At 39.1% G+C, this 20,963-nt stretch overlaps 1 protein-coding gene and 1 pseudogene across 3 annotated transcripts in view; both read right to left on the bottom strand.

Moving 5' to 3' along the window:
- The window catches only part of SYT4 (synaptotagmin 4), a 705,442-nt gene that overhangs the window by 603,330 nt on the left and 81,149 nt on the right, over positions 1 to 20,963 (bottom strand). For both annotated transcript variants that reach the window (XM_084888394.1, XM_084888393.1), the window contains exon 3: positions 2,026 to 2,105. The gene's annotated coding sequence lies outside the window, so the exon portion shown is untranslated. The remainder of the gene's footprint in view (positions 1 to 2,025; positions 2,106 to 20,963) is intronic.
- LOC311625072 (nucleophosmin-like) lies at positions 9,259 to 10,106 on the bottom strand (annotated as a pseudogene). The gene has a single exon. The product of its transcript is annotated as a nucleophosmin-like (transcript).

Genomic DNA, 20,963 nt, shown 5'->3' with positions numbered 1-20,963 from the left:
AAGGCGATTCTTCTTTATCAGAAACTGCTTAGCCAAAGGAAGAAAAAGGGCACAAAGATAAAAGGACCTTTCTTCTTTCTCCTTTTTAATTGACTTTTCACATGTGTACGAAGAGGTCTAATAACTCAATAAAACTTGGCTTAGTCTTCTGCTAACGGTTGCCATCTATGAGGAATTGATTTCAGTAATTAAGAGACTGGATACACTAGCCGGGTTGAGAAATTAGTTGTTGAAGTGCAGAGGTAAGCAAAACAGGGTGATTCATCAGCATCATGTTATCAGCGATGTCCCAGGCTTTGTCTACATTTTTCTCTACCACCTTTAACTGGTGGCTTGTGTTCTCCCATGCTCCATGGTGAAATATTGCTGCGGGAGCTCCAGTGGTCATGTCACTATTCCAAGGGGGACAGCGGAAAAAGACAAGGGCATCTTGCAAAAGGGCAACGGCAGATGCTAACTGTCTGAAGCAGATACTCTCTCAACTTTCTTCCAACTCTATGAGTCTAAGGCCTGGTGCCGAGGCAACAAAAAGTGTATTCTCATATTACTATAGAGCCATTCAAACACTCTCTGTACTTTTAGCAATGTGATCAGATATAAACATCTTGTTAGAAAAGAACTAGAGAATATATGTACCTAGATGTTAGTATTTAGAAAAGTAAGTATTATCTTATAATTATTATAATAATCAATAATTAAAAGGTGACAAAATATGGATGATGAAACTGAGGCTAAAGAATTTGCTAATATCACACAGCTAGTAAATAAGACCAGGATTTGAATGAATCTGCTAACAACAAATGCATTTAGTTCAATAAAGACAAAGAGAGAGAATACTATATATATTTTTTTCAAAACAAAACAAAACAAAACAAAACAAAACAAAAAACAACTGCATCCTTGAAACTTTCATAATTGGGGGTGGGGTTGGCTGGGAAGGAAGTCTGTAGATTGAATCTTCACCTGTGGCTATCAGAAGCAAGCTTCCTTTTTCATTTAATGTGGTTTCAGTGAGACACTAAAATATGGCCACTAATTACCAAACCAATTTAATGAAGAACACGAAGAACAAAATATTTTCTTTAACAGCTCCTATAGCAACCAAATTGGAGCACCAGAATATTCTTCTAACTTATAATTTTCCCCTTCTTCCCAGAATGCCAAAAGAAGCTCTGAAATATCTCTATTAAGAACCATCAAAAGGCTCTATAGTGATTGATTCTGGGGTTCACCAAATAAAAGAAAAAGAGTTATTTGGTTAATGAGGATGCTTTTACAACATTGAAAATGAAAAATGAACATAAAACTTAAAGCATGGCAAGAGAAGTTCATTTGTCTTATTGAAACAAACTATAATATTTTATTTTTTCCTATTGGATCTTTGTACATGAGGATTAAACTATTTCATCAGTATTCCATTAGTGAATAGGATTAGAACTTTTATACTAACTTACAGACATCATTTCCATTAAATTTCACAATTATAGAGCCACATAACATTTTCATTGTATTGTCCCAACTAAATGTTTTCCTCTTCAATCAGGTGCTGCTGAACAAAAGGCATATTTGAATAAATAGAAAGTGATCTAGGTAATGGTCATCAGTATATTATGTGGAAAGCAATTATGACATTTCAGTGGTATAGAAAACCAAATTAGAAAACAAAAGAAAATGTAAAGCAGTAGAGAAAAAAATATACAGATGAGAATGAGGAGGGTGGGGTAGAGGAAGAAAGAAAAGAGAGGTGAAGAAGAAAAAAGAAAGTAAGGAAGGAGGGAGGGAAGGGAGAAAGCAAAGGGATATGTGGTCATTTTAAATTAATCCCAAATATAAAAATTGAAAGTGAGTGTTCATTAAAGAGTTAGAAGGCCCCACATCCTATCAATATTTTTCCCCTCTCACTCACATTTCTTCCTCAGCTATCCACATAAATGCAGACATATATTTGGTATAGGACACTAGGACAGGGAAAAAAAAAAACAACAACAAAACTATGCATGACAAATTTTATGATAAGGTTCTTACCATGGTTCTGAAGTAATCACTGTATGTCACTGGATGCAGTTACATGATCTCCTGGGCCTTACCCTATTGGCCTTCCTTTCCTGTGTAAGAAATAGAATGAGTAAATGTAGGTTGTTTTTAGCTTTAAGATTTTAAACTATTTTTAATCTCTCTTTCTTTATATCTCTATTTCTATCTCTATCTCTATTTCTATTCTAAGAAAATCCTCCGAAAGAGATGGACATATCCTTGTGAGACAGTCTTTGGTTACTATGGACAAAAGTTTCTATTGAAATTAACCTCACAAATTTGTCTCTTGGCTTCCTTTTGATTGGTGTTTCTAGTTTCTTGGGATCTATTCCTAGAAGTGGGGTCACTGGATCAAATGGGAGTTCCATTTTTAGTTTTTTAAGGAAACTCCATAATATTCTCAACATGGCTGCCTCAGTCTGATTCCCCACAACAGTGCACGAGGGTTCCTTTTTCTTCACATCCTCGCCAACACTTGTCATTTGCTGATTTGTTGATGATAGCCATTCTGACAGGTGTGAGATGGTACCAATTGTCATTTTTATTTGCATCTCTTGGAAAATTAGTGACTTTGGGCATATTTTCATTTGTCTCTTGGCTTCCTTCTGAGTTGAGGGGGGGGGGGTAGGAAGGGCAATGGAGGGGGATGAGGACACATAGGTAATACCTTAATCAATAAAGAAATTAAAAAAAGTCTTATCTTTGCCTTAAGCAAGCCCTGCCCATTGTTTTTGTGCATGCCTTTTAAATGCTTCCTTTTAGAGACTCCTCTTTATAAAGTGGACCACCCTACACTTTTGACTGTCCTGTAATCTAATCCCCATCTTGCTTTCTCCAACTTTTATGTAATTTTCCTTACCTTCCCTCCTTAATATCAGATGCATAAAAGAAACTGCAAACTATTATTCTCTTGAGCATTTGAAATCTTTCTCCTGGCATATGGCATCAGCTTGGCTCAAATAAACTCCTAACAATTCTCTACAGGTTTGGACGTTCTTACAATGGCGGTACCTATCTCACTTTTTTATTCACCGCATGTTTGATTCAGAGCCTTCTGGCAGAGCACACCTCATTCACCAGCCAGAACTGATGTAAATGCAATGGCTATGCAGGCAAGTTTGTCTTCAGCAGCTCTTCATTCCTCTTTGCTGCCTACAATTTTGGCTGCTGCATCCACTCTTCTCATTCCCCTGAGTTCCTGCTACATGTGTGGACCATGTTATCCCTGACAGCACCTCACTTCAAATGGACATTTTCAGGTCACTTTTACCCCCATAGGACCCTGTTATTCACCAGTGGATGAATGGCTAATATTGCACAATCCAATGTCATCACTGTGAATGTCTTAACAAGCTTCTAAGTCAGCCCACTCCTATAGGGAGAGTTGGCATGAGTACAGATAAACCCAGATCTGCCCCCTTCTGTGACTATCCTGGAATTGTTTTTGCTGGTACCAAAGAGTCAGAGCACACAGTGAAAGTGAGGATGGAGTTTTCTTCTGAAAATAACCAGTGACACAAACATAAGTCATCTTGGGAAGAGCTTAATGTTAGAACCCCAGAATGTTAGACCCCCTCCCCACCTAGCCCAGAGCAAGGACAATGGGCCAAGTACAGAAACTCACCAGGGCAGAAAGCTCCAGATGCCTAACAAGGGGCAAAACTGGGAAAACAAGAACCACACCCCAGGGTGACCTCTCCTCCCTAGCATGTTGCTGGTCATGTGGTTTGGTCACCTAATCTTTCATATCATAGGTCAGGTGATTTAGACCCCCTGACCCTTTCCTCCCTAAAGATAACATCTAGGCCTCAGTTGTATTTCAATCCCAGGCTCAGAAAAGCAGCAAAGCCAGACAGTGATGCCCTGGCTGCCTCAGTATAGCTTTTACACTCAACATGTTTCCTCAGCCTTTGGTATCTGATCATTTCAAGTCCCCCCTCCCTTATAATAATGCACATACTAAGCTGCCAGCTGGTTGGTTTCTGATATGTGGGGTAACTGTTTATTAGGACTAATTTTTAACAAGTAGAAAGAGGAGGAAAATGTTAGGACTGTTGTTTAATACAATCCTTAATGGCCATTTTGTAAGCTTCCTGCCACAGGAGAATGCAAGACCAAGAAAAACTGGTTGAACAGCAGGAGTCAAACCTTACAAGGGATTGAAACTGTCCTAAAGACACCCGATCACACATTCCATTAGCATCCAAGCCCAGCTCAGCCCCCAGACCCACTGCGGATAAGAGATTCCCACCAGTGACTACATAAGGATGAAACTCCAGCTCCTGGATCTGCCCTCATTGATCCAATGTCCCCTTGGCTCAGTGCTATGCAGCCCCTCCCTTTGGATAACTCATTCCCCAGCCCCTTTCCTTAGCTAAATAAAATCAATGTTTCTTAAATCACCGTCTGAGATGGCTACTTAGCCTGCCTGTTCACCATCCACCATGTTCACCTTTCACTTAACATTGAACCGGGAAGTGAACATGTATGGAGGTGAGGCTTAAGAAAAAAAAAAATCTTCATTCAAAGCACTAAGGTTTGATTGAACTAGGTGTTGGATCATTGAGATTCTGAAGAAAAGTATTTGAAAGGTCCTTTATAAAGCCTATCTGCTAGGTCTATATATTTTGAGATGAAGCCTGAATGGATTCATAATTTTAAGAAGAGATGTCCAGAAAGTCTCTTGCTACCATTTACTTAAAATGATTTCCCAAGCTGGTCAGACATGTAGTCTAATGTAAATCTATTCTATCAAATTAAGCCTATAGTCTACATGAGTGTTCATTAAAGTTCTCAGGCCAAATCAACTTGGAAGCAGAAAGCTTTCCAAACCTAGCTTGCTAGGGAAGCATTGTTCTAGTAAATGTGTGTTTGAGATGTACATAAATTATTTTAAATTATTGACACATGTTTTAGGACTTCTAGCTTTTGTTCACTCAAAATTGTTTCAGATTGCACTTTATTCCCAGACCTGTTTAAGTCTGTGTGTTTGAAACTGCTAGTAACTGAATTCCAGTTTGTTCAGACATCTAGAAATCAAGAGATGGGAACTTGCTGTGGATCACGGTTTCATGGCAGATTAGATGGTTTTTGTCATTATTGCTAATCAGGCAAACTCACTTTTATGTCATCCTCTGCCTGACAACTTGATAACTGCTTTTTATGCTACAGTCTTCAGTATCTACCATCTTACTCTTTCATAGCAATGTCTCATAGCTTTTACCCCAGCAGGCACTTGATTAAAAGCCACTAAGATTTATTCAATGAATAACACACTGTCTGCCTATAATTAACTTTGAAAAATAAAAATAAAAGCAACAACCTGTTTTTAATTTTCCGTAGGACAAAGTATTTTGTCAGCAGCGGAGGAGAATGTGCACATACCTGTCAACAGATAGGCTTGAAAGCATAACTGAATTCTGACTTTAATGTTAAGTTGTGATTAATTATAATATTTTTGTTTGGATAATAAATTATTCCTCTCAAATTGCAGGTTAGGGTTTGAAACAGCTTGCTGATCATTTGCCTTTCAAAGTAGAGAGTCATTAAGATCCTAATGAACTACCATATGCTGGGTTTCTTTGTTTTGAAACTGTTAAAAATGTGTTTCAGGAGACAAATGGCCTCGTGGAGGACTGGGGGAAGTTTGTTGGTGTTATTTGAGGGTACTTGTGCTCTGTCATCTATCTCAGAAGGAAGGATGATCCTGTTACAATAAGGTGACAATCAGGGACATGTCGATAAAGAAAGCAGTGTAATTCTATAAGGGAGGGATACTTCCTCTGGTTATCTGCTGTGTGAGCCACAGTCCCTAGGACAAAAGTAAATCAAGCACTAAGTTTTGATAGGGAGGTAAATGATCAATTCTATCTGCTCCTTAAGATGAGCTACGTTCCTACTGGTGCAATTTAGCATCATTTTCTGCTATACATCTTCACACACATAACAGATTGTTTGCCATTTCAACTAATGGCTTGACACCATTGAACCAACAGTGGGACATTTGCAACAAATAGAGACAGACTCAGAGAATGGCAAAAGGATGAGGAGTTAGTATATTCTCCTAAGAAAGTCTGTGCATATAGCCTTGCCATGCCCAGGACATGGAGAGATAAAAAATTATAGTGTAGGAAAGAGAATCCAGGCTGACTTTTACATAAAACGTGTTTTAAGACAGATGACACAGAACAAAGATCCTCAAATAACTGTAAAGGCCTTTGTTGGACGGCAAAGGGAAATAGAAGGGCAAGAAAGGTGTGAGTATAAAGTATTATGTCCCTCTAGTCATTTTTCCCAGCCATGTTAGACCATTATTTTATAAAAGGCAGCATCCGTGATTCTCATGACCTCTTGCCCTGATCTTGTTTTGGACAGAAATAAAGAGCCCCTTACCTATAACCTATTTCTTCATGAACAAAGTTTTTCACAAACACTAATTTGCTTTTGGGTCAGATCTCAGAAGTGCTAGTAGATTGTAAGAGAAATCTGAACTTTGCCAATCTGGATGTCCACCACTATGGCACCAAAGACTAAAAACAGGACTTTGGGTGTCAGTGCTGGCCCACCCAGGAATGAAATAATTGTGAGTGTGTGTTTTGAGCTCACTCTTTCTGGAACACTATTCCAAGCACTTTTTTTCTATATTAACTCATTTAATGCAAGTTTAATTTCAAATACCAAATTCTTAATTCATGATTCATTTTTTTTTTTACTCAGTTTTCTTTAATAGACAAGATTGATTAATGGGAAGGGAAGAGGGAAAGACATCAATATTGACTTTCAGAGAGAGAAGTAGCATTAAAAGTGTTTGCTTGTGCCCAGGCAGTATAGCTCAGTGGTTGGCTGTGGACCTATGAACCAAGAGGTGATGATTTGATTCCAGGTGAGGGCACATGCCCAGGTTGTGGGCTTCACCCCCAGTAGGGGTCATGCAGGAGGCATCCAATCAATGATTCTCTCTCATTATTGATGTTTTACTATCCCTCTCCCTCTCTGAATTCAATAAAGAAAAATTAAAACGTGTGCTTATGAGGAAGTGGCAGTATGTGGGTGTTAACCTACCTGGTTATAGTGTGGGATCCGGGCCATAGACTAGTCTGTGGTGTGCAGCCTAGGTAATAGAAGTGTCTTGGAATTTGCATTAGGAAACCAAGACATAAGGCCAGCTTTCTACCTGTGTCTGTATTTATTTGTGGACTGCAGAAAATCTATTAATTTTAAGGCTTTTAGACCCTTGACCTCCTAAATCTGAAAAGTAAGGGGTGTTATAAGCCATTTTTAAGGTTGCTCTCAGCTTTAGCAATTGGTAGCTATGATTTTAACATGTGGTGAATTTCTAAGTGAAGAACAGTGAAGGGGATTTCACTGTGGCACTGAGAACCTATGAGTGTGAACAGAGCCCTTTAAACGTAGGCAGGCATGTTATATTTGATTTTTCAGTAGCTAGTTTCTGGCCTTTACTCAGTAAGAACTAGAAGCCTCTAAGTAACTATGAAACTAGTCAACCTTTGAAGTCACACTAATCTAATTTTTTCCTATACATTTATTATTTTGAGCCAGAGGAAAATGAATGTTACTTAACATTGTAGAATAAAATTATAAAAACTCTTCAGAGTTAATAATGATGATCACATTAATAAAAACAGCTAAAATAGTGTCAACAAAATTTTGAGTTCAGCAAAAGCTTGCACATTTAACATCTGAAGGTATGAGCAGCTGGTATTAGCTCATTTGAGTGTGGTGGTGCCAGTCCTTCCTTCCTTCAAGGTTGACTGTGAAGATCAAATGGGCTAATGCATTTGAAATAATACTTTTTTTTTAATTGGAAGAGCCTCAAGATATTGTTTGAGGGCTCCTTTAACTTCCAAGGATAAGAGCAGATTTTTACTTGGAGCAGCAGAGATAATCTCATTTTTGTAAAATCCTGCAAAACCAAGTATTAAACACACAGGGGCCCAAGGCATTGTCCTGAGTTAAATATATTTTCCTCACACCTTCTAATAACTGGCATGTTATTTATATTCACAAAATGCAAATGTCTTGTGGAAAGCATGTGTTCTCTCAAGCCTTATTCTGAAAGGCTTTAATTACATAAACAGATCAATTCCATGAGGCAGAGAGTTCTAATGAGTTTTGGGGATTTTCATAGAGATGGAGAAAAGGGAATTTAGAATAATCTTTGGGAGGAAGTGGATGATGTGAAGAAATTTGGTTTCTTGAAGACCAGAGAAAGAAGGCAGGTGATGAAGGGATCTCAGGATGAGTCTCAGGTGAACAATGGAGACAAATTGAGTAAACAAACATGGCCTAGATTTACAGAGACTTTTAGTGGATATTAAAGCCTTTGAGTTTTTTTGAGCTGAGTTGAAGAATAGTTTGAAAACCAGTTCTACCCTATTTTTTGTTTAACCTCGTAACAAGGTAAAGAAAGCAAAACAGAGGAAAAAAAAGAATTACATCATTGGATTTTCTGAAATTCTTCATTTTCATTTATAGCCAATGTATAACTACTATACAGTCAAAAGCTCACATGAGCAAGCCAATTTACTTTCTTCATTTTAAATAACTCAATAGCAAATTCTGCACAACAATCCTGCTGACTGGCAGGCTAAGAAAGGCCCTCCATCTTTCCTGGTGTCTCATGCCTCTGGGACCTCAGCCGACTTCAAGAAGATCTCAATAGTTGTGATAGTGGTATTTCCTGCCCAAAAGTCAGACAGTCTGTACAAAGATTGCACCATCCCAGGCTGCTTGCCCCTAACCCTTACCCCAGACTTAACTTGTGTCATGCTTGGGTCAGCTTTAGACTCTATGATTCTGGTTTATCTTCTTTACCTCCAATCCTCCTGTGGGCCTTTCAGAGCTGCTAGGAAGAAAACAATAGGCCAATCCCCATACCAGCTCCTCTGTCAGCTCTAGATGTCTCTCCTGTTCTCGGAAAAGTAATCCCTGTAGGTTATTTCAAGGAAGACTGTCTACACCTGGTAATCTCTATTTTCTTCAAAGGCAAAACAGATGGATTTAACTTTCTATTTTGCCAATTGTTTTCCTCTGAGACAAAAAAGTACAAGCATGCACATGTTGCAATAAGGGAACAGTGAGGGGAAGGAGAAACGGGGAGAATTAAATAAAATATCTTGCCATCTATGCACATACATACTAGTAAAAATGTAATGAGGCTAAATAACTTGACAATAAGATGGAAAATTTTAATAAACTGTTTAAACTATTTTCTTAAAGAGACTTCCTCCACTGCCAGGGATCTTGAATAACCTCCACATCAGTCATCCAGAAACAATTCTTTCCATAATTAATGAACTTGGCTTCCACTTTGGGAAGAGAGCCACCTTTTTCTATACTTGCATGCATTTTTGCTTTAATGTCTTTTATAGAACCAGGTCCTTTCGGTGTTTTAGGAGTTTTTTCCCCCCTGTTTTTGAAGGATTCTTGACCTTTTGAGCTTGGTGATGAAGGTTTTGAGTCTTTTCCATTCTGATTTGATTTTGTGCATTTTTGGCTGGAGTATCTCATATGGATTTCTTTACTAGAGCTTTTTCTTCTGCTTCCTCCTCCTTCTCATCATCATCATCAGCAGCAGCAGCAGGTTTTATTTTTTATATGGAAACTTGCTACCACCTCCAGGGACTGACAGCTTTCCAGACATACTTAGGGGTTTCACATCCTCCTCCTTGTCATCTTCTGACTCTGCATCTTCCTCCATAGCCTCTAAGTGCCATCCACTAATATGCACAGGCCCTGAACCACTTCAACCATAAGACCACAAGTGGTGTGATTTCAAAGCCACCAACGGAATCCGTTAGCTATGCAGATATTTTCAAAGTTGCTAGTGTTACTTTAGTTGGACTGCCTTCATAAACCATTGCCTTTGCTTCGACAATGTGCAGTTCATTTTTTGCTCCAGCGCCTAGACTGACTGTTCGTAAAGATAACTGGTGATCCTTTTCATCATTATCCATCGTAAAGTGACAATCTTTGTCGACCTGTAGTGAACAACCGAAAAAGTAGTTCTGGGGTCTCAGAGGGCTCCTGTCCATATCCATAGAATATTCCATGGGATGCTAGCAGGTACTTAGGTGAGAGAGAAGGCAGTTGGAGATAAATGTCTTACAGACCCGCAGGATGGAATCGCACCAGGGCCAGACAATTGTTTTTTAAATGAGCGATCTCTTCTCATCTTTCCAACTCTTTTTTCATCAGTTCCCTCTACCCGCAGGCCATTCTTGGTCCTCTTTATTCAAACATACTTGTCCTTTAAGTTCAGGTCCATATATATGTTCTACACTCTAAAGTCAGCCTCCTCCCACTCTACTCAGGAGTTTGTATTCTCATGTTCATTCAATTATACTTCTGTTACATCAATGATCATTTTCAAATTGTAATATACTTAATTGTGTGCCTGGTCCTACACAATGTATACTTCTTGAGGTAAAGGTTAATACATATCTTCCCTTTACATCTCAATACCTATCTTAACAAACAATAGGTTATCAGTGTATATTTGTGTGTTTTTTTTTGTTTTTTTTGTTTTGTTTTTTTTTTTGTGTGTGTGTGTGTTTTATTTTTAAACTAGAGGCCTTGTGCACAAAATTCGTACATGGGGAGCAAGGGTCCTTCAGCCCAGCCTGCCCCTTCTCACAGTCCATGTGCACTCAGGGGATGTCCTACTGACAGTTATGCTGCATTCTGGCCTCCCTCTGCAGGAGGCAACTGGCCAATCAGGGGAAGGCACCATCCCCATCACCCCCTTGCTGCCGCTGCCTCTGGCCTCCCTCTGCGGGAGGCAACCCTACTATCAGGGGAAGGTGATGCCCCATCATATCTCTGCTGCTGCCACTGCCAGCCATGAGGCTGCCTGAGCCTTGGCCTTTGCAGCCACTGTGACTTGCCTGAGCCTTGCACAGCCCTCATTGCCTGAGCCTCGGTCCCTCATAGCAGCAGCAGCCATTGGTGGATTGTAGGAGCCCTAGACCGGCCCTGGGCAAGTGGCAGTGGCCATTGGGAATGCTCACAGCTGCCACCACCATGTGGAGAGTATAAGCTGCCCTCCACTGGCCCACTTTCCCTGCCCCTGTCTCTGATGTTACAAGTCCCAGCCCACACCTGCTGTGAACGCAGCCTCCTGGTAGGTTGTTATGTGATAGTGTCCTGACTAATTTGCATATTACCCTAATATTAGATAGATGAGTGAGCCATTTTACAGGGAATATGTGGGGATGGAAGAAAAAAAGTGATCAGTGTCTGCCACTGTTGGAATTGTTTGGAAGGGGTTTGTGGCACATGTTTTGAAATTTATACTATTCTTGCCTTTTCCCAAATAGAAGCAGCTGTTCCCTAAACTGAAGACAGAAACTTGGTCTGAAAAGCAACACTTGCTCTGTGCCTGCAGATGTCTCTGGGAACAGATTGTGTGGGTGCAGATGCACCTGACAGCGAACATTGCAGGTTTGGCGTGCTTCATTTCTCACTTTCACAAGGACTCACAGTCAAAGAAATTTTGTCTCACCAAATAATGATCTCATCTCTATTTTGCTATATACCACATTCTTTTTAAGGAACCGCTTTTAGGGACTTGCTGGCTGAGAAAGTGGGTGAGGATAAGGTCTCCAGACCACCTGCCTCTAACTGCAAATGGACTCAAGAAGCAACTTAACTAGGCAGCCCAAACCCAATTCTCCCGCTCCTGTTTCCTTAGGAGGTGCTACCCAAACTGGTCTGGCTAAGTTTTCCTCCGAGTCAGAGAACTCAGTAGAGTAGATCCAAGTGTTGGTGGACACCTGCTATATTTGGTTGCCCCCATTTTATGGGCACCACACCCTGCTTTATTTTTAGGTGCAATTGCTATGAATGTTTAATCAGAACAAAGTTCCCACTAGGCAATGACAATATTATCAGATCACGCCCTGCGTTTAGAAACAGCATCTGTTCAGGTCTCATTTCCACTCAAGGATCATTTCAAAACAGAAACATCATTATTTACATTTCAATTTACACCTCATGGAATAGGTTTCATTAGGGTTTGCAATGAATGCTTTGGGGTGTGCTCATTGTTAGGTTAAAAAAAATAGGACAGGGTGCGCTAATACTGAGATTCTGGCCTTATTTTTAAGATAACACTTTGATTGTGATGTTTGTTATACTCATTGACACAGCTCTTAATACATAAATAAATGATCCCCATAAAACTGAATCACATGGGCATTAGTTAGTCTAAATATTATATGGCCTTCTGCGAGCAGTTGAAACTGTTAACCACTGGTTCCACCGTGAAATACTCTCTCTTCTTGCTGCTCTCTGTGACACCCATCTTCCCATTTTTATGTTCTAAAATGGAGCCCTAAAAGCATTTCTAGCTCATTCAGTTATTTCACTTATTAAAGAAGGATTATGGGATATTTAACAGGAAGTAAATTTTAGGTTTATTTCCCATGACTTTGATAATGTCCTTTATCCCACCCTCTCCATATCCTACCCACTGTCAGGTAATTTGAAAGATCTGATTCAAACTGTCTTAATACAGAGAGAATTTATTATCTCACATTACTGAAATGGCCAGGGAGAGAACTAGCGGCAGTACTGCTGGGCTGGGGGTTCGATGATAATTTCAGGGCTCACTTTATGCTCTGACTCTGGCTCTACCTGCTATTGGGCTGGCTTCCATCTCAGGTCCCACCTTGTAGCAACATGATGGGAACTGGTCCAGTTCGCACAGCCACTAAAGTTTATATTCAGCAGCAGAGAGTAAACGCACCCCCTCAAACTAAAGTATTCTCATTGAGACATAGACGTTCCGATTGGTCTAGTAGAAGCTGTGCCCATCCTCAAACCATCCAGTGTTAGGGGGTGGAATGAGCTAACTGGTTCATAGGCACTGCTCACATGTTCTATTATTGGGTTTGGGATAGAGTCAGCTTCCTAAAATCTACAATCCTGAGTAAAGGATTTTGGTGGGAGCCCAAATCAGACAGGGACTGTTTTTCATTGTTTGATGAGATGTCTTGTAGTTCAAAGTAAAACAAATGCACTCTATATTGACTTCTTACTGCATTCTTTAGTTATATAGGTTCTTTATATCTATTACCATAAAAAGCGGTATTTTAATAAAGTAATTTTTATTCAGTTAATATATTAGTAAGTGTTAGATATATACATTTCTCAGCTGTCTGCTACAAATATATTTTAATTTTTTAAAAAATAAAATGTCCATGAATTTCCACCCACTGCCTGCACTTTAGGAATAGTGACGACAAGAGTGAAGTTGTCTCTGATTAAGCTCATTGGGAATGTCACGGACATTGTGGAGTGTCCTCAGTGTATTTGTGACTTTTCCCCTGGTAACATCCATACTTTTCTTTGGGAAAAAGCCTGAGAAAGAGGGATACATGGCTTACCTGCTGGGATTTCTACCTGTATGAATGCAGATGTTAGGTTTGTGTTTAGATTTCAGTAGAGGGAGAGAAAAAGTACAATATTTATTCTTCGACCCTAAGACATACTGATGCAATTTGTGCACTAATAGTATTTCTGAGCCTCATAGAACCTGCCAAAATAGCACATTTGTAACCAGAAAGTAGCTCAATTCATCTACCAGAGCCTTTTTCAATATATACTTAGAATTCTGCTGCCTCAACTCTGGGCTCTAATGTCGAATTATTTCTGGATGCATATTGCAAACACGATTCTATTTAGTAAACATGGCTTTCTTGAATACTTTGTTCTGGGAATCATTTACCATTGATTTGTGTCCAGGTACATTTATCATGTTAGCCCAGCACCGTAATTAAATGGCTGGAGTCATTCCGTATATGAATACACTGTGCTCATTATTACCATTCCACTTAATTCAGCATCATCTGTAGACTTCCAAATATGACTTTTGCAACATCATCTGGTACATGCTCAGTAACATTCCTGCAATTAAAATGTCTTTTATTTCCAGCTGTGATTCTTGCAGATCACAATATAGATTTGTGCAGCTCTGAGAAAGTTTTAAATGGCTTATCCCATCTCCAGAATGAATCTCATACAAAAATATTAGATTTCACATATCATTGAGAAAAATGTTCAGTCTTCCTCCAGTGCTTGTTGGGCCTTAAATTGCAAACATGAAAACGCTCTGCTTAGCTCTCCTTTTGCGGGGAATGTAATTGACAACTTCAGCTGCTATCCCTCTGGACGCACCACCTTTCAACAAGGTCATGCTTCTTGCGACGGCTCCCAGGCAGCAACTGACCATTGTGGGGGGCTGGAAACAATTCAACAAGATGACTTACACATGGACTTGGGGCTTCCCATTAGCCTTGCCAAACCTTTCTTGAAACAGTCAGGGACTTCCTACCCCAATCCTTCTCCCTTCCATCTCTCCTCCTTAGGCGCCATGCTTGCATCACAGTCTGAAGGCTGTCCCTTTCCCCCTGCTTTGTCCCCATTTCTAATCCCATTGTGATGTCTGTTTCTTCAAGGACACAGACTAATGCAACTTATTATTAAAATAAAACTTTCCTTTATTTCAATAATAATTCTACATACGAGCAAAAAAAATTACCCTTTCATTTTGTTGTTTGGTAGAGATGAAAGGACAAAGGATTCCTATATCTGAAGGATTGTACTAAGGTATTTAATAGTGTTTTTCTCATTAGAGCAGAATCCCTGTAACTTAATATGTCATCAGTAACCCATGTGCCTAATTTATTGTATCATTTATTTCTACCATATTTTATATATTCCAAAGCTATTTTTTTCATATTTTAACTCTTATGAAATTGTGATGTTTTTACAAGTACAGGAGTGTCATAATTTAAGTGGCACCCTTTTGTGATAAGGGAATTAATAGAGTGCCTTACAATTACTGGCCTCTAAGTTCTGTATTTTCTCTCTATACAGTTTCTCTGTACTCTGTGTGTGTGTGTGTGTGTGTGTGTGTGTGTGTGTGTGTGTGTGCTGTGGCCCTGAACCAAGCATTTTATATCTTTCCCAACTCCACTTGATTGGTGATTAATGATGGAAGGGGGTGTTTGGAGTTGTCCATATTTCAGTTCTATTCAGCCATTCTAATACAACATTTCTTTAAGTATCTTCTAGATACTGAAGGTAAGTCTTAAAATTGTGTTCAGAATTTTGAAATGCTTATATAACATGAGCTTTTCTTTTCTCTACTGAGCCTTTAGTCAGTTTTGTGAAAATAATAAAGACATAATAAGAATGTTTTTTAGAATTTAAACTCAACCTATTTTCATCAATTAAGATATTATTTGCATTCATTTTTGGGTGCATTTGCTTCTAAGAAGAATCAAAGATCATGTTAGAAGTTTTAAAAACTGTCATCACCATAGATCAACTGACACACAAGTTAAAGAACAACCTCATTAGGTAAAGGAAAAAAAATTACTGATACTTACTGATAATGAATGGAGTGATAATCCATTCATTGCACAGAGTCATATTAACTTGAGTGAAAATCAATATGATATTAGCTATCCTTAAGCATATTTATTAACAATCACATAAGAGACCCTGTATCTCACTAGGAATCGGTGTCATGCTCTTTTAGTTCCAAACCCACCTTACTATGTTCTGCTTTGTGATACTCAGATTGTGACTCTACCCACCACATTTCTGCTTTGCCAGTGGTTCCCTGTTGGACTGCACACTGCAAGGAGCTTGCTTAGTGGAAGGAGGCAGAAGGGACTGTCAGTATTACCATAGCAACACTTCTTCACTCCAGCAGCAGCCACTCCTTCCTGTGGCAGCTGCCAAACCCACTGTGTGGTTGTTCCAATGTTTGTAGAGCTTTAGAGATACCAGCTAACAGATTGGCATGGGCCTCCCCTCTCAGAGATGTGGGTTCTACTCCCAAAGGGTCCTTCCTCCAAGTCCACACACCTAAGCACTGGCCAAACAGCATCTCTAACTCAGAGGTCAGGTTTTCAACTCCTTGGGGTCATCCTCTAAGCTTCTGAGTTTTCATAATTCCAATCTCATCTCTTGTCTATAGTCCTGGACAGGGTAACTGCTTCTTGCAGCTGCTGCCTCAGTGACACCTCAGCTCTGTGGTGCACTGGGGTTCCTCATGCCAGCTTCAGTAACTCCTTATGCTCTTCTCGCCCTTACTTTGCATTCAGGGGCAGCACACTGGTAGTTTGACATCAGCTATGTAACTGTAAGCATACTACTGATATCAGCAAATACTAAAAAGCAGGGTTACTCCCACACACACATCACAGAGCCAGTTTGCAACTGCCACATCTTACAGTTCTTTTTTCAAGGTTTCAGTTGACTTGTTAATAACTTAATACTTAGTTGAGATGGGTTTAACTTAAAAATATTTCTGTTCAGCCTGGCCAGTGTTGCTCAGTGGTTAAGTGTCAACTTATGAATCAGGAGATCACAGTTCATTTTCTGGTCAGGACACATGCCCTGGTTGCAGGCTCCATTCCAGCAGAGGGCATGCAGGTGGCAACTAATCAATGATTCTCTCTCATCATTGATATTTCTATCCCCCTCTCTCTCCCTTCCTCTCTGAAATCAACGATATATATATATATATATATATATATATATATATATATATATATATATATATATTTTTTTTTTTTTAAATCTCTCTGTTCAAGCAACTAGTGAGATTTATAACTACTCCTGACTGGACCCTAAATAATCCAATATCATTTTTCTTAACTCTAAAATAAGGGGAAATCAATATTTTCCATCATAAGTTTTATCTGAGGTTAAGATGAAATAATATAGGATGCTTAATCTAGTATATTACAAATATTCTTCAGATGATTGGGGCTTAACAATTTCTTAAATTTGAATCTATCTCTTTCTTTAGCCCATCTTTTTTCATCTCTTCATTTAAGCTATTATATAGTTAGGAAATTCTCAAATTGGGTAAATTTCACTCCAAGAGAACATTTGGTACTTTATAATGTCTGCAGACATCTCTGGCTGTCACACTTGTGAGGGGCTTCTATGGGCATCTGGTGGAGAGAGTCCAGGGATGCTGCTAAATCATGCATTGCACAGGACAGCCCCATCCAACAAGAAGTTATCCAGCTCCAAAAGTCAATATTGCTGAGGTGGAGAAACTGGGTTACATTCTTAGTATTTTCTTTCTTCAAAGATATTGGCTAAGATGAAAACAGAATTTTCAAATTTTGTAAAAGCTTGGGCTTACTGAAAACTGATATTAAGTAGGAAAGAGAAGTCAGTGAAAGACATGTATCACATGATCTCACTTATATGTATAATCTAATGAATAAAATAAACTGGCAAACAAAATAGATCCAGAGACATGCAAACATGGAACAGACTGACCAATCTCAGAGGGAAATGGAACAGAAAGAGGTTAAACAAATAACTTCTATGCATACTAAAGGCCCAATGCATGAAATTTCATGCACTGGAGGGGTCCCACAGCCAGGCCTGTGCCCTCTCACAGTCCAGGACCCCTCGGGGGATGTCTGCCTGCCTGCATAGGCCCACTCCCTGGGAAGCGAACCTTAGCCAGCAGTTGGAAATCCCTCTGGCAGTCTGGGATCCCTGGCTCCTTACCACCCACCTGCAACTGAGGCAGAAGAGGCTCCCACCACCGCCACTGTGCTTGCCAGCTGTCAGCCCAGCTTCTGGCTGAGTGGCACTCCCACTGTGGGAGCCCACTGACCATCAGGGGGCAGCTCCTGTGTTGAGCATCTGCCCCCTGGTGGTCAGTGTGTATCACAGCATTAGGGTTTTATTGTATAGGATTACGTATATAGGGTTTGCATCACCCATGGACACAAACAATAGTGTCCTGAAGGCCCAGGGAGGGAGCCAGGAGAGGGATGGAGGGAGTCAATGGGGGTAAAAAGGGGACATTTATCAACAATAAAGATAATTTTTTAAAAGGAAGGGGGAGTTACATGTAACAGCTAAAAACAGGGAACAACACAAATGCACATAAACAGGAGGATAAATTAGTCTGGCTGAGCCTGACAATGGAGTACTGGTCAATAATAAAAAAGTAACTAACTACTAATAAACACAACTTGGATGACTCTCAATAATTATGCTGAATCAAAGAAATCAAACAAAAGAAAAAAATATTTTATTATTCCACTTATCTAAAACTCTAGATAATACAAACTAATTTATAGGGACAGAAATAGATTAGTGGATGCCTGGTGTAGTTGGAGGGAAAAAAAGGCAGGAGCTAAGAATTACAAGGTGCATAATGAAATGTTTGTGAGTAATATGTCCACTAACTTGATTGTCGTGATGGTTTCATGGGTATCCAGCTATGTCAAAACTTACTAAATTTTTCATGTTAAATAAGTATAGTTTATCATGTTAATTAAATATTAATAAGGCTATTTTTAAATGTATCTCAGTTTGAGTCTCAAATTCTATGGTCACCCCACCTATCATAGACCAAAGGGAATTTTGTTGGCTTGAAATGCTGTTTTCAGTTACACCAAAAAAACAAAGACATAACATCAGATGAATAGAAAAGGGGGAAAAACAGAAAGGGGAAAATCTCTGCCATAAAGACATTCCAGTTATTAAGTTAAAACTATGCTTACCTTATAAACTAAAGCTGCCTTTAGTAGACGAATTATAGAAGAACCTCTGAGATAATGTATGGCTGAAATTGCTAGCTTCATTACCAAATCAGCCTTCCTTAATTTATTAACTTAAACATGGATATGACTGACTGCTCAAAAGTAATGTATTGTCCTTTAGCTGGTCTCTCAAAGTGTCGATAAAAACAGATTGACCATTACAGTGATGAACCTTGTTGAGTATATTTGCATGGCTGGATGTATAAAGACCTTTATTCCTACTGTTATTTACACATGCTTGAGCATTGTACATTAAATTTGGGTGATTCATCTTCCCACCTGGATAGAGTTAGAGTAATTCATCTCTAAAACTTTCCCAATTCTAAAAACTTTTATCCAGATCTACTTGTAACATTTCTGCTCTGGTAAAACATCTGACTTCTTTTGCTTTTGCTCATCTTCCTTCTGTCTCTCTTCCACTAAAATATTCTATTTCTTTCATTGTCTAATGTCTTTTCTGTATTTGTATATTAATGGTCCTCATTGGTGGTTTTTCATTATAAACATTCTGTATCATGTACAGTAGTTCATTTTCAATGCTAAATAGAGCAATAGAAAAGTCTACATAATTCTTTAAACAAAGCCTTACTACTTATGTGAGCCTGAAAGAGGTGTGCTACCTCATGTTGTTGCTAACGTGTAGGCCTGACTCCATCTAAGAAAATAAAATCCTTATGCCACCTGGTGTCTGTCAAGGAAAACACAATTAGAAAAATGTTAAAACTGTTTCTCCAACACAATAAAAGTGGCATATCCTAATCTATTGAGGTTACATACGATTTATTCTCCCACAACACATCCTTCCACAATGACATGTTGTTTCCCATTTGAACCTCACCACTGAGCAACACTAGCCTCAGCCTGGACAGGGATTTGTTGCTCTTCATTTATACTCCTTAATTTCCCATTTCCTAGAGAGAAACAAGAAAGAGTTCTCTTACTTCTCACATTTCTGTTCACTGATATAAGAAGAAAACTTCCAGAGCTGGAAGGAACCTCAAAAATAATCTAATGCTAACTTCTCATAAATTCAGCCAAGAGTTAGTGGCAGATCCATCAGAAGAACACAGGCCTCTTCCCTCCCAATAAAAAAGATTCTGACTTTGTTAACCATACCTGATCTCATAAAGTTTAAAATTATTTAAGGAGCCAAGGCACAGCTAAGAGAAATAACTACAAAGCAAAAGTAATAGAAAATACTATTAATTCTATTAATAAACATGCCATACTTTTCAAGGTTTCTGTCATCTAAAAGGAAAACTATTGGTGCAGTTATGGTTATTTATTTAGTTGATGCCATAAGCTTAGTGGAACCTAAGAGCCACGGCATCATTTGAGAAAGTACCAGGCAGAGAAAGATTGGGACCAAAAAAAGGATTTTGGAGATGCCATAGCTTAGTATCCTGCCAAGTACCCAATGCATTCCAATATTCTGAGAAAAGTAGAGATAGTGAGTAAAAGTCGTGATCAGGAGAGGCAGCAATCAGGTGTCCAGGTGAGGCTTGGGTGGCAGAGTTGCTTCTAATTCTGGGACAGGGACACTGGGAAGGAGTCTCAGTTTCATTGGTGCAATAGAAAACTTGAGTGCCAGAAATTAATTGTGCCACAGACTAAAAATAATGAAGGCAGTGGTTCAATATTTCAGTGTAGGGCAACATAGAACTGGGCTGTCACCCTGAGTCCACAGGAGCCTGGGAACTTGCCCTATCATTCCAAATCCTGGGATTAGGTGTGCTAGCAAGATTGTTTCTAACTGTTTTGTATTAGAGAGACCTCTCCTATTGCATGTTCTAAGATTCCATCACCTAACATTATTTAACAAGTGCTACCCTGTGTTGGCATTTTATGACAACCAGGAGCTGAATTTCACTGGGAACTAAATGCAGCTACAGGATAAACAAAGTGAATTAGATGGAACGGCAGACTAATATCTAATTGCTTGCTAGTAGGTGTGGCTGGAAAGTGATATATTAACTGTGTCAGCTTAAATTATTAATACTTGACATCTTGTAGAAGGGAATGCAAATAACACCACCAGATTCACTATCTTTACTATAATACTTTAAAACTAAAGTAGCTTTTTGTGAGTTACAGACACTAAGTTAATGATTAAGAAGAAAATATCACTAGCAACATATCAGGTAAAGAGCAAAGGGATTTCATTAAGTGTAATTGCCCCCAGAATGGTAGAGGGGCAGGCAAAATTAGAGCATGGGTAGTCCATTTTACTCAGAGCCTGTTGAGAAATGGAGGCTTTTTTCTGAATGTAATGTCTTATTTCAAAAGATACCTACTGGTCCCCAGTATAGGCAA

The sequence above is a fragment of the Pipistrellus hanaki genome (genome assembly GCF_964339955.1).
Source record: "Pipistrellus hanaki genome assembly, chromosome: 6".
Taxonomy (NCBI): Eukaryota; Metazoa; Chordata; class Mammalia; order Chiroptera; family Vespertilionidae; genus Pipistrellus; species Pipistrellus hanaki.
Note: the sequence above shows the minus strand (reverse complement) of the source record. Positions and strands in the feature narration are given on the sequence as shown.